Source organism: Macrobrachium nipponense, chromosome 35 (genome assembly GCF_015104395.2).
Source record: "Macrobrachium nipponense isolate FS-2020 chromosome 35, ASM1510439v2, whole genome shotgun sequence".
Taxonomy (NCBI): Eukaryota; Metazoa; Arthropoda; class Malacostraca; order Decapoda; family Palaemonidae; genus Macrobrachium; species Macrobrachium nipponense.
In genome coordinates, this window is record NC_061096.1 from 57,867,081 (window position 1) to 57,881,718 (window position 14,638).

Consider the following 14,638-nt stretch of genomic DNA (forward strand, 5'->3'; position numbering starts at 1 on the left):
TTGCTGACGTTTCAGGACCATGTGTCCCATTTTCGAAGCTAAAAAATTAAAAGAATAACAGAATTAAAATGAGACTCAGATTAAAACTTGATAAAAAGTTATTTCTTAACAAAATGCAAATTAGGTACAATAGAAGGAAACAGTGATTACCAAGTAGTGCTGAAGGCAAAAGCTGAGTGACTGTCAGGGTCCGTTTTGGTGCCGACGGAAACTCAAAGAGAGGTACAGAGGAGTTGAAGTTGACTGGGTATTTAGTTGGGGAACCAGTTGTTTGATAAAAAGAGATTCGAGTATTGCCAATTGGTGTTCGTTTGGAGCTTTGCCTATATATAATTTGTTATCCAATAAGTCATATTCATTACCAATTTAAGAGTATCGTGCAACTTTTATTTTTTTTTGTTCCATGCTTTATATTGCGTTCCCTTTTGACCCCCCCGGACTCGGCTATCGTTTACCTGTCCTCATTTACGTGTCTCCCACAAAGGGTTTTCTGCGTGTTCGTATGTGCGTGTGCGTGTGTGAGAAAGAGAAAAATTCTGATAGTACTACCATCATCTCCTCTCCTCACCACGAAGTAGCCAGTCAGAGGCTGGAAGCGATTTGTGAGAGAAGCGCGGTAATGATGAGGTACTAGTCAGGAGCCCATCAGCCGTGACCTTTGTAATCGAATAGGAACCCTCGTGCCCCGCCCATATCATCGAAAGAACCTTCGTCCTCATCATATCACATTGGGGTCGTGCATAACTTAAGTCCCTCTGTACCTCATGCCCATGCCTCGGTGATTCCGGGTGTAGCGTCCTTATACCTTATATACTCACGCCGCGCCGTTCTCCTCCTCCTCCTCCTTCTTCTTCTCTTCTTCTTCTCCTGCGTGTGTGGTTTGGTTCGCAAAACGTGCGGCTTTTGTTCGCGCAGCGTGATTTTTTCAGCCCCTTTTGTCATGTAGAACTGATGCTACACATTAGCCGGACTACGAAAGGGTTAATGATGGTTATTGAGGGATTCTTGGTCTCAAATTTCCTCTTCGTTTATGTAAAGAGACGCAATACATACGGTTACCGTAACTTATCATCAGAAATAGCAAAAAAATACAAGAAAAAACAACATTTCGGTGGCAATTGCCATATAATTTCCATCTTTGAAAGGGTATGATATTTTTTATTTTGTTATCGAACTTATAATTTGTTTTGTTGTGGATATTTTCTATAGTGTTTTCAGCACAGTTCGGTATCATAGTTTTGTTACTGAGATTATTACAAGAATAATTGGCAACGTTAGAAATGTTCCATTCTGAAATGTATCATTTCACGAAGAACAATGAAGTTTTATACATAGGATTTGCATGAAGCTTGACTAAACTCCTTATTTGTTGATTAGCTTTGTTAATTTGATCTTTACGGACACACTAACGACGGCAGGTGTTCAAGTTCGTTTCTACGGACATAATAATGACAAAATTAATAGTAATGGAATATATACGCATCCATGAGGTATATCTACGAACAATATAAATTCTAAAATTAAGTTGACTGAATTGTCAATGATCTGTCAATTGTTAAAAGGCTGGAAATGATAAGATTTAATTTTTATTTCAAGCGACCGAGAACATTGAAATAGTAATGACAACTGGTGTAAGGTCGCGATGATAAGATAGACGGATGCACAGGATATTTGAAATAGTTCTGACAAGTGTTTATAGAATCCTTTCATTGCTAAAAACGCCACGTTTTCCTCACTCCCTCTTACAACGAAGCGGTAACTAACCAAAACGAGTTTAGTTCCTAAACATTCACCAGTTGATATGAGTTTGGAGATGAATATTAAAAGCATTGTAGTATTTTGCATGAATAGAAAGCAATCTATACAGTGAGAAAAATCCCATTTTTGTGAATCAGCTTGTCGATTTTGTTTTTAAAGAAGAAATGGAGTTCCCGAGAATGAAATGCTCGAATACACTTTATCTTCGAAACATTGTTAACAAGAGTATAAGGAATTGGACGTGAGCCATAAAAGATCCCTCTTGCCTTATATATTTTATATGTCCGTGTACGTGCCTCCTGAAGGAATTTACTAATTGTGCTCGTGACATACCTGGCTGGGTTCTTTGGTGCTGATAATGCAGGAACTAAGTTTCGATCGTCGGCTTTTTGCGATTGGATAATTCCCAATCGTTGAAATGTTCTCTCTCTCTCTCTCTCTCTCTCTCTCTCTCTCTCTCTCTCTCTCTCTCTCTCTCTCTCTCTCTGTGGCGCAGTGTTAATTAGCTCCATGCTGCTGTGGTAAGCGCTCAACTCACAATTTGAGTCTCGAACTGGACAAGGAGTGAATTGTTAGTCGTCTGTTCTTGCTTACTGTTAGAGAGAGAGAGAGAGAGAGAGAGAGAGAGAGAGAGAGAGAGAGAGAGAGAGAGAGAGAGAGAGAAACACTAGACCTGAGTGGTTATAGCTCGTCACGATATATATACTATTAAAAAGAAGGACATCGACGAGATGATAATCCTTATCCCACTTGTATGAAATCACTCATATTTATTAACCTATTGACAAGAGCTGACCCTACACTCCACTCTGTAGCACAATAGGACACTTAGATTAGCACACGATATGTGTAACCCTATAGCATCGATCATATCACACAGTGCAGCTACTTGCATTGCAACCTATGGGCAAAGATATTAAACACAAAGTGACCCAGAATAGATGGATAAACTGGATGACTTTTCTGTTCCTTCCATGTCATAAAATTGATGATAAAAAAAACCTAAAGGGAAAAATTGGGTTTACTTGAATGGACAATTGGATGGATGGACAAACGGAGATCCCAACGTTGGTTCTCTCCGCGCCGTCTGGTGGTCTCTGGTACAATCTGACCTCTATTTGACCCGACACCTTATATGCGCTTGGCCCAAAACAAGCACGTAATTCACGAAATATACGTGGCTGGGGTCAGTGTAGTATCTATTTATCTTTACTACGTTTACCTTTGATCTCATAAAAAAAAAAAAAAAAACCTTATTACCTGCTTCTTGAAACGTCTGGATCACCATAATATTTCATCTCTGTGGCTTTCTGTCACCTTCATCTTCCATTTTGTATTCATTAGGGCTGTCGCTTCGTAACCTCCGGACATTCACCCGAGATGGGCGCAGCATTTCAGGAAAGCGGTGTTGTCCCCAAACGAAGACAGTTGGTTCTCGCTCTTTATTTTCTAACGTAATTATTTAACCACTATTTACAAGAACTGGAACTAAACTAATGCATAAAAATAAAAGCTCTTCGCTCCAAATGAGCTTAATCAAAGCCAGTATTTATTAAAATAATCAAATACTAAATATCATGACATAAAACACGTGTCAATTTAAATGTGAAATATAAAACAATATTCAAATTTGAAGTAATTAAGATTTGCCGACGTATCAAAATTTGTTTTCAATTACGACCTATACAGGTTGCCAGTCTAAAGTCTGTTCAGCGAATAAAATACATACACTAAAATAATTACCCAAATAGTCCACTGTATGTTCCTATTTATGTAACGATATTCAAGATGCCGGTAGATGAAAATAAATTGTGAAGGAGAACTTGCGTTTCCATAAAACTGAAGTACTCTCAAAAATATGTAAGTACCTTTCTCAAAACAAATTTCATTTTGGGCTATAGTAGATTCAATATCAACCGTGCATTTGATGTCTAGGCCCGTCCCTTACGACGACTCCTAATTGGCTGTTGATAAGCCAATACAGGGCTGGAAACTCTGTCTCTCTCGAGAGAGTTCACATATGCAGGATGTATATTCCACCTCTCTTGAGGAATACGTCTTTCAAAAGCATCCCTCAGAAGAGGTGGAAAATAGATCCTACCTATGTGAACTCTCCAGAGAGACTGATGAGAGTTTCCAGCCCTGTGATTGGCTTATCAACAGCCAATCAGGAGCGTCGTAAGGGACGGGTGCCTAGACATTGATGCACTGCTAATGTGAATCAACTATAGTTGTTTCTAGTTTTTTATTTGAACATTTCCGGACGAAGTCCAAGATGCTCACCCTCAATATTACGTTAAAAATAAATGCTGTTTATGCAATATGTATATTACGGTATGCATTCGGTCATACTTTGTTAGGTATGGAATTTTTTACTTCGGAGAAATGACAATGTGTAAATTGCAAAGCCATTTGAAGAGAAGGCAGAAGTGGAAAAGGCCATTTTTTTTAAACTGCTAAACTTTTACCTATTTGTGTTTTTTTTACTTTCCCCAATAAAGCAAGAAGTTCAATTCAGTAATGACTTTTTTTTCTTAGCCTGTTTGCTTCTTACATATCAGAGAAGATTATGGATGTATTCCATCCAACAGAATTATGGAAGAGTAAAAATGTTTTAAGTGACCATATGGTAGGGTACGCAGGCCGTCTTTATCCAAAGCTCAAATCTAGAGCTACTACGCAACGAGGAATTGATTAGAGTTTGACGTGAGAGGGGAACCGGATGTGCATCGGTTTTTTCCGCCCAAAATTTTCGGTTGTAAATGCACATCTAATTTGGTGATCAATTTTTCGATGCTTTTTTTATTCCTTTTTTTTCCATCACGTAATAATATAATCACTTTTGTAACATGGACTTGAATACATTGCTTTCATTTTACATGAAGAATTTTATTTTATGCTGGTGGATGTCTGCGCCCTGTCAGTGCTGTCTGTTTCTTACAGTGGTCGCGCTCAATTCTAGTTGGTTTGCAGGTGTTTTTACGAGTATAAAAAAAATTGTTTAAAGAGTTGACATTTTTGTCATAAAAGTCATTGAATTCAATGATTTTCTCATCTTGATTTCCAGTCAAAAACCAGTCGACCATTTGTCGATCTCTCTCTTATTTTCGTATTTATTCCAGTTTTCCTATTTTCTTTTGACATCGATCCCCTCACAGCGAACAATCAAATCTCATTTGATCCCGTCAGCAAAATCCTTTCTTTGACCTCTGTTCTTATTCAATTTTCCCATCGGTGTGTCCGTCGATTGCCTTATGATTCACAGGTCCTTTACCAAGTCTGTACCTCCTCCTCGCCTCCTCTCCCTTGTACTCTCAATAACGTGAATGACTACTATTACCCGACTGTGCATCTCCCGAGGCTGCCGGCGCTTCTATAATGCAGACGCAGACACTCGGTGCGTGCGGAAGTGGTATGTATTACGTCCGATTTTCTCTCTCTCTCTCTCTCTCTCTCTCTCTCTCTCTCTCTCTCTCTCTCTCTTATAGCCAGAGATCTTCTACTTCGCCTACTGACCATTCTCATGAGTGATGACGCCTCTTAGATCTTCAAGGATTCAAAAACAGAACATTTAAATGAAGTCTAGTTATGAGATTTCCAGTCTGCCTTTTTTTTTTTTTTTTGTCTGCCTTTTTTTTTTTTTTTTTCCATTCGAAGGTGAGTAGGGAGGCTGGCGTATTGACGTTATCATCCCAAAGTATAATGAAAACATACAAAATACGGAAAGAAAATATATGGGACGTAGTTACAAAGGAATCTATAAACTTAGCTATCGAAACAGAAAAGCTTGTATGAATTTAAATAAAAGAGGAGTAGAGATGAATGTGTGTTATATACATAGTATTCAGATATGTTGCCTTTCAGCTGGTCAAGTCAAGAAAGGAACCCGAAGAAGGAGGACCACTAGATTATGAAAGCAATATTTCAAACAGCGTTGAAGACGCCGTTCTTCTTTGGAAGAATTGTTAAAATCCATGTGTATTTTTTCGAGAGGGAGGCAACTATAGAATTAACTTGTAATCTAAAATCCGACAAGGTTTTCGGGGCAGTCTTTATAAAAATAACCCCTGGACGAAGTACAACACCTGCTAGGTGCATTGTTTACCTTTGAGGAAATAAGAATCATGCTGTAAAATCCATCACGTTTGAAGGCACAGAAGCCTGCGACCTTTTGAGGCAATGAAATTTTTATTTAGTTTAACGATCCCCTCCTTCTGTTCTCACTCTCTTTTTCTCAGTCAAATAGACTCTCGGTACAAAGGTAATGGAACAGATGTTTTATGGCCTCTTATTCATTCTTTGATATTCCATCAGTACCATTCGGCATTTATCAAAAAGAAATATGATAACCCCATCACCTCTTGGCCATTTTCAACTTTGCTCAGATTGGCCTTTTTTACTGCTGTTACCTAGACCACGCTTTCTATTTTTTCGAACTCCCGAATTATTTCCCCCTCTCGTGATCCATTACGTTTATTGCCTTTCACCATTTTAGAAGCGGCCATGTTATTTTTATTCTAGCGTTTTTCTTTTTTCTCTCTCAATGGGAAAAGTTAAATTTTTTCAGAATTCTTATATCATCTTTAATTCCTAGTTTTACCTTTCGTGTAAAAATTTTTGAAGTATTTTTCTGCGTTTTTTCGACTAGTAATCTGCTATAGTATTCGCATTTCATGCATGAGCATACGTATATTATATAAGATATGTATGCACTTGTGTAAATGAGTTACAGAGAGCTCAAATAGTTATTTATGTACATTTATATACATTATGTGAAATATATATTCTTTACTCTTAAAACATGTTTCAATTATTATCACAAAGTAGAATTCGCCGTTTTCCTAGTATACATCAGAGAACTTATTGTTGGTCTTGTATAATAATGCATTTCATGTCTGAACTGTGTGATATTGATTATGATATATATATATACTATATATATATATATATATATATATTTATTTTATTTATTTTGATTATGATGAGTAATGTTACGATGTAATTGTCTTGTTCACTAAGGGTCCGGTTCGCAACAGCCGTTGAGCAAAACGAAAACTGACATCGGAATACTGCCATGGTCTTTCGACTAACAAATTTATGATGTTTTCGAGTTCGTAAATAGATATTATTATTAATAAGGCATTTTTTCTGCCATACTCAATTTTCCTTCTGTAATTTCACAGACTTTACATTATTATGTCTATCACCTGTGTTTTCGTAGTTTCACGGATCTAAGTACAATTTCAGCGTCAGGTCTGATTAGAATTTTCCCGAAATATGTGAACCTTTTCTCTTCTATTTCGTTTGTGCGACTTTTGTGCAAAAATTGACGCTCAATGTCTTGGTTGTGTTAGCGACAGTTTTGTAACCTGTTCTTGAAGTTATCTCGGAGGAGTTTGTGCTAGTGTGCGTGAATGCTTGAGGACGCATTTGAGAAGGAATTTCTGACTAGGGTCACCTGAGAAGAAATGTTGCAGAACGCGTATGATGAAACTTCCTTCAAGACCACGTGCGAGCAAACATCAGTGCAACGCATACGCGAAGTTTCTGGTTTGAACTGCTCTTGATATCTTGGTGCGCCAATCTCTGTATTGTCGCGTGGGGGTATTCTGCTCGTCAAAAGACGGCCACTTTTATCTGGAATTTTGTCTCCGTGCTGCTAACAAAGAAACCGCAGTATACCCACAAACTCCTGCTCCCTTTCGGAGACATCTTTCTTCTTCTTTTGACCCCGAAATGTCCTTCTCGCGCGATAACGTCTCCTTTATCTGATGTGGCCAAATCGTAAAGTCGTATTTTTCATAAGATACTCTCCTTCTTCCTGTCGCTCCTCCTGTTCATTTGCGGCTCTGGCCTATCTCCTCTTTTCCTTCCTTCCGGAGGAGGAGGAGGAGGAGGGGGGTGGAGGAGGAGGAGGAGGAGGAGGAGGAAATCTCGAAATGGACTCTCCTGTGGGAGCCTTCCGCTGAAAAATCGGTGATTTCCTGGAATGACTTCAGTTCACCTCAGATACTCACTCACCAACCTGCTGACGACGTGTGTCCGTCTCGTGGAGAATCTCCTTCTCTGCGTCCCCCTTTTATTTCCTGTTCCTCAAAGTACATCGGGGTCATCAACACTCCAGGATTATTTTACCGCCGGTCCACAAAGCATAAAGAGCTCGGAAAGCATGACACACACAGACTGGAGAAGGTGCGTGTTTGGAGAAAGGGCATGTGAAGGGGAAGTGGGCAAGGGGCGAGGAGGGGGGGGGGGGGGGGGGGGGGGGGGGGAGGTAGGTTGATTCAAACATGCACGCTTCTATATGTCACCTGACGCCTACTTTCACCTCCCCCCCCCCCCACCACCCCCCCCCCCCCCCCCCCCCCACCACCACACCCCCCCCCCCCCCCCCACCCCCCCCCCCCCCCCACCCCCCCCCCCCCCCCCCCCCACTCCCATTAATGTTTTCAGTCATTGGACCTTGACACACCTGCTCTTTAGCGCTGTGTTCCTCAAACACACACACACACACATATATATATAGTATATATATGTGTGTATATATATATATATATATAGTATATATATATATATGTTAAATTTGTTTGTCTTAAAGTCTTGTTTACCGTAAGTTCCCTCCTCTATTTATGTTAATCAGTCAAATCTGCTAGAATACCAAATTCCTAATGAATAAATTCAGCGTAAGCTACAGTTCGGTATAATTGACTAGTTCGAGCAAGCGAACGATGTATAACTGCCCATATAATTGACCAAAAATGATTTAACTTGAGAGCAACTTGCACAATGATCGGGACTGATCATGATCTAACCAAACGGTATATCAACGGCGATCAGTTTTGATTTCTTAGTCTCTAAAAGTTGAGGTTAGAAAACTTTCATGAATTTAAGCAAATCTAAAAGTGTTCTCCTTTATCCGAGACGAAAAGCGATTCACAGCCCAAAGGCATAAATGCATGTTATGATTATCATTTGTGTTCAAAGATTCCTTGAGAAAGGTGGAACAAATTTTGGTTTCAGACTCTCTCTCTCTCTCTCTCTCTCTCTCTCTCTCTCTCTCTCTCTCTCTCTCTCTCTCTCTACCTTTTCACTCAAGTCTCTTTTATAATCCCCAAATCAAGTTCTGTGCGGATTCACTCCAGAATTCGATTCGTTTTGTCTCTCTTTCCTTCACCATATACACTGACAGTGATGTCTATACTCCTACTCGTGAAATTCTGGAGCGAACATATCTGTAATCTTTCATCCTTTCCATAGCTTTACACCTTTAACTACCTGAGACACAAGCAGCTCGTTACCTTTACCATTCCTGCACCACACCTACATACTGGCCATTTAGCTACTTCCACACCTCACAGTGATGAAATTGGTATTATCCTCGTATCCCGGCATTTCCCTAGTGTCCAAAGCAAGCTTCGCATTACCCCCAGCAGATGAGGATCATTAGGTGCTTCTCTGTACCATTATATCTTTTCATGAAGCATTGGCACTTCCTGCAACATCATATTTAGATTGTACTATCTACTATCACTGTGGTGGCAGTCCACAGTAAATGTATAGGTATGCATGTCTTCTTTCCCCACTGTTATCCGTACAATAAGGGGTCGGTTTCCTGATGCGCCTTCTAAACAGCCTTCAAACAAAGGCATCATCAGGCATCGTTTATGTTCGGCAGAGGGGGTTTTTACGACCGCATGCCCTTGCTGTCATCAACCACAGTGGGCCTGGCAGTGGGCCTGGCCTTTTACTAAAAAGTACAACTGCAAGGCAGCAGTTTCCACAGTTATTGGTGGTGGGCTTGACCTTTTACCAAAATGTATAGACGTGCCAAAGTTAAGCAATATTCCAACTGTTTATTGGCTTACCGCCAAGCCTTTTTCTAAAGTGTACGACTGCAAGGCAGCCGTTTCCACTGTTATTGGTGGTGGGCTTGGCCTTTTACTAAAACGAACGACTGCAAGTCAGCTATTTCCACAATTACTGGCAGTAGGCCTGGCCTTTTACTAAAAAGTACTACTGCAAGGAAGCCGTTTCCAATTTTATTGGTAATGGCCTTGTACTTTTACTAAAAAGTACGACTGCAAGTCAGCAATTTCCATTGTTATTGGTAGTAGGACTGGCCTTTTACTAAAACGTACAAATGCAAGGCAGCAATTTCCACAATTACTGGCGGTAGACCTGGCCTTTTACTAAAAAGTAGGAGTGCAAGTCAGCAATTTCTATTGTTATTGGTAGTAGGACTGGCCTTTTACTAAAACGTACAAATGCAAGGCAGCAGTTTCCACTCTTATTGGCGGTGGGCTTGGCCTTTTACTAAGAAGTACGACTGCGAGTTCGCAATTTCCACAGTTACTTGCGGTAGGCCTGGCCTTTTACTAAAAAGTACGACTGCAAGGCAGCAGTTTCCACAGTTATTGGCGTTGAGCTTGGCGTTTTACTAAAAAGTACGACTGCAAGTCAGCAATTTCCACAGTTACTGGTGATAGGACTGGCCTTTTACTGAAAAGTACGACTGCAAGGCAGCAGTTTCCACTGTTATTGGTGGTGGGCTTGGCCTTTTACTAAAAAGCAAGACTGCAAGGCAGCAGTTTCCACAGTTATTGGCGGTGGGCCCACTGGGCCTCTTACTAAAAAGTACGACCGCAAGTCAGCAATTTCTACAATTAATGGCGGTAGGCCTGTCCTTTTACCAAAAAGTATGACTGCAAGGCAGCAGTTTCCACAGTTTCTGGGGATGGGCCTGGCATTTTACCAAAAAGTTAAACTGCAAGAAAGCTGTTTCCACAGTTACTGGCTGTGGTCCTGGCCTTTTACTAAAATGTATGACTGCAAGGCAGCAGTTTCCACTGTTATTGGTGGTTGGCCTGCCTTTTACCAAAAAGTACGACTGCAAGGCAGCAGTTTCCACAGTTACTGGTGGTGGGCCTGGCCTTTTACTAAAAAGTACGACTGCAAGGCAGCAGTTTCCACTGTTATTGGTGGTGGGCCTGGCCTTTTACTAAAAAGTACGACTGCAAGGCAGCAGTTTCCACTGTTATTGGTGGTGGGCCCACTGGGCCTCTTACTAAAAAGTACGACTGCAAGTCAGCAATTCTACAGTTACTGGCGGTAGGCCTGTCCTTTTACCAAAATGTATGACTGCAAGGCAGCAGTTTCCACAGTTTCTGGGGATGGGCCTGGCATTTTACCAAAAAGTTAAACTGCAAGAAAGCTGTTTCCACAGTTACTGGCTGTGGTCCTGGCCTTTTACTAAAATGTATGACTGCAAGGCAGCAGTTTCCACTGTTATAGGTGGTTGGCCTGCCTTTTACCAAAAAGTACGACTGCAAGGCAGCAGTTTCCACAGTTACTGGTGGTGGGCCTGGCGTTTTACCAAAAATTACGACTGCAAGGAAGTTGTTTCCACAATCACTGGCGGTGGGCCTGGCTTTTTACTAAAAAGTACGACTCCAAGGCAGCAGTTTCCACAGATACTGGAGGTGGGCCTGGCCTTTCACCAAAATGTACGACTGCAAGGAAGCTGTTTCCACAGTTACTGGCAGTGGGCCTGGCCTTACTAAAAAGTACGATGGCAAGGAAGCTGTTTCCACAATTACTGGCGCTGGGCCTGCCCTTTTACTAAAACGTAAGACTGCAAGGCAGCAAATTCCACAGTTATTGGCGGTAGGCCAACCCTTTTACTAAAAAGTAAGACCGCAAGGCAGTAGTTTCCACAGTTATTGGCAGTGGGCCTGGCCTTTTGTTAAAAAAGTACTACTGAAAGGCACCAGCTGTCCTTTTAGTCGCCTTTTACGACACGCAGGACCTACGGTGGTAGTATTCTTACACCCCTACCACGTGATGCATGTATATCTCAACCTTTTAACGAGAATGGACTCCTTTCCTTGATATCAAATTTGCATTAATCCATGCAGCAGATACCAGGTGGATAATTAGGTACCGCGGATTGCGAGACCTTATCATGCTAATGCCCGCAGTAACTTCGGACTTATTTTATTAGGTCGACTTTGCAACGGATGCCCTAGTTTTGCATAAAACGTTTATTGGCCTACATACAATCTGTTACATTTACTGACCAGAACATCACTCTGGCGAGGAACCTACCATTATCTTTCGTGGATGTTCATTGATATTTCATTTTCTGTCAGCGCTCTGACAGGAAAGAAACAGATAAAAAAGTGTTTTGATAAGAGGTACGAAGAGTAATAACAGGTCTATGGGGTTGGGCAATTATGGTGTTCCTGTACCCGCAAACCCCCTTCTCTTAGTTGTCTTTAAGGAGATCGAAACAAGTCATTTGCAATGAACACCCAAGTGACCGTAACCCCAGAAAGATCAGTAATCGTGTTTGCACGACTCTCGAAATAAAGACGTCACAACGGTAGGTCTGGTGATCGAGTTCGCATGTAAGAGTTCGGGGTAACATGATTCTCTCTCTCTCTCTCTCTCTCTCTCTCTCTCTCTCTCAAACCAAATGGAAAGACAGCCTTAACCTTGAATTATTTCGCCTCTGCAAATTTTATTTGGAAAACAGGATTACTCCTATTTTTGTTATTAGTTAAATTGTTGCTGAATCACCTGAGCATTAGACCCCCAAGTGTAATGTCCTGGACCTAGTATAGTAGTATATGTTTTCTTGTCAGATTATTTGTATAAATGCTGTATTTCTGGATTTGATTTAGTTTCCGCCTACCAATTGAAATATATTATTTTCATGATATATATAGCATAACTGCATTGTTCAAAACATAGGGATTCGGAAATATTGCACATTATAAATTGCATACTCATATATGAATAGACTTCACGGGAAAAAATCGGATGGTTCAGTCAAATCGGAAGTTTTTAAGAACATCAAGATATAACTGCATTCCTGGTTTACTTAAAACATTCAGAATAGAAAGAACGTGTGTGCAGTGCGTCGCAACTACATACTAGTCAACTATATACTGGCTTGTATAAATATACATATTATATGTGTGTGTATATATGTGTGTGTTAGCAAACAGGTGTTTTTCTGGTCTCCGTAACCTGTGATGTGTGGTCGCCAGTATACAGTTGCAAACGCATATACACGCATTATACACGTTATGATATATATATATATATATATATATATATATATATATATATATATATATATATATATATATATATATATATATAAAATCCCGTTTGTTAACCTTGATTCATACAGATATCACAAACATACGAAAACATTCACTCATCAAGATGATCAACTCAGATTACCTCATAAAATGGATTCCACTGAGCAATACCGCCTGAAAAGGCCATTATATTTTATGAAGGGGACCCACTCTTTCTATGACCTGAAATTGACCACAGTTAGTATTCGTCTCATAACATTCCGGAAGTTAAGTTCTTATTAAATCTCGTCTTAGAATGGGACATTCGACTAGGAAATGCCTCAAGAAGCAGGACTAGAGAAAGAACATGATGTAATAACATTTGCTTGGCATCCTGGCGGTAAATTTAATGTTAGCCTTTTGTTGTTCAAAGGAGTCTAAAAGTATTTCAAAATATATCAGCATCAGATCTCTGCTCTCCTATTATCTTGGCAAATAGAAAAGACCACGAAACACAAGACTCGGTAGTAGTGTATGAATGTCACTCCTTTTCGGAATGTGAAATCTTTATTTCAATGCATTATTTTTGCGCCTCTCACTGTCAAGAAAAATGACTGTAAAGTTCTTGCCCCCTTAGGTATTTAAAGGGCTTATCGTCTCGAACTTTCTCCAGATTTCAGTCTGTTTTCTAAATAGAAAGGAGAAGAGATGCTCTTAACGGTTAGAGGCCACTTATTCTAAAAATTTTAAATGTTTCCCCATATGTAAGAGAGTCAAGTGGATTGTCAGTAAGAACTGTAGTTCATGAACATCTTTTATAAATCAGCACTTGTGTAAAAACTTCGGAGTCTGACGTACTATTTTATATTATACAAAACTCATTTTACGCAGTCGCAATATATATTACTTGTGTTGTGTTTTAAGGTAATATTTAAATTTGGAACATTAAAAAGGACCCTTTACAGCAGCTGCCAAGGGCTGAACGGCGGTAAACTGTCAATGGAGGAAGGATTTCAGGATGCATTTCTCATCCTGACACGAGCGTAACAAGAGAACGATCACCATAAAATTCCTGACGCCGCGTAACTCCCTGGAGGGAGGAGGAGGAGGAGATGGAGGAGGAGGATTCCCAGGCCACGCCTGACTGATGAAAATAAGGCATGGGAATTAGATATGGTCGAGCTTGGCTTGCAATTGGTAATGACATCATATCCGGAGCAAATGATTCCCTGAACCAGTCATGTCAGAAAAGGTTGTGTGTGGTAGAGGGTGGGAGTTGGCACAACAATGATGATGACAATGATTTCGGGTCATAATGAGCCGGTCTGTCATATGATATGAAATGCCGACAATGGACAATGATATCATTATAAAAGGTCTGAGGAAAGGAAGGCATCAAAGGGGCCTTCTCCGATCGTCACTTTTTTTTTTTTTTTTTTTTTTTTTTACTCCTCGAGAGCTTAATAGCAGCCAAGGGAATTAGAGCGGGGGGTTAAAGAGAGGTGCTACCTGTAAGGTATAAAGATGATGGGGCCAAATACCATTTCGGAGGTTTATCTCCGATCTATTTTTTCCGCATATGATATATAAATTGTTGTTGGATGCCGTTTGATATTCGTAAAAAAAAAAGAAAATGCAATCCATGAAATTACGTCTGAGGGTAACCACAACCTCGAAACACGTAAAAAGTAGACTCTTATATCATCTGGCACAGTTGCTCCTGATACAAAGTTTTGGAAGAAAAACTATAGACTTTCATTTACCCTTCCTTTACTTAGTCAGGTTTCTTGAAA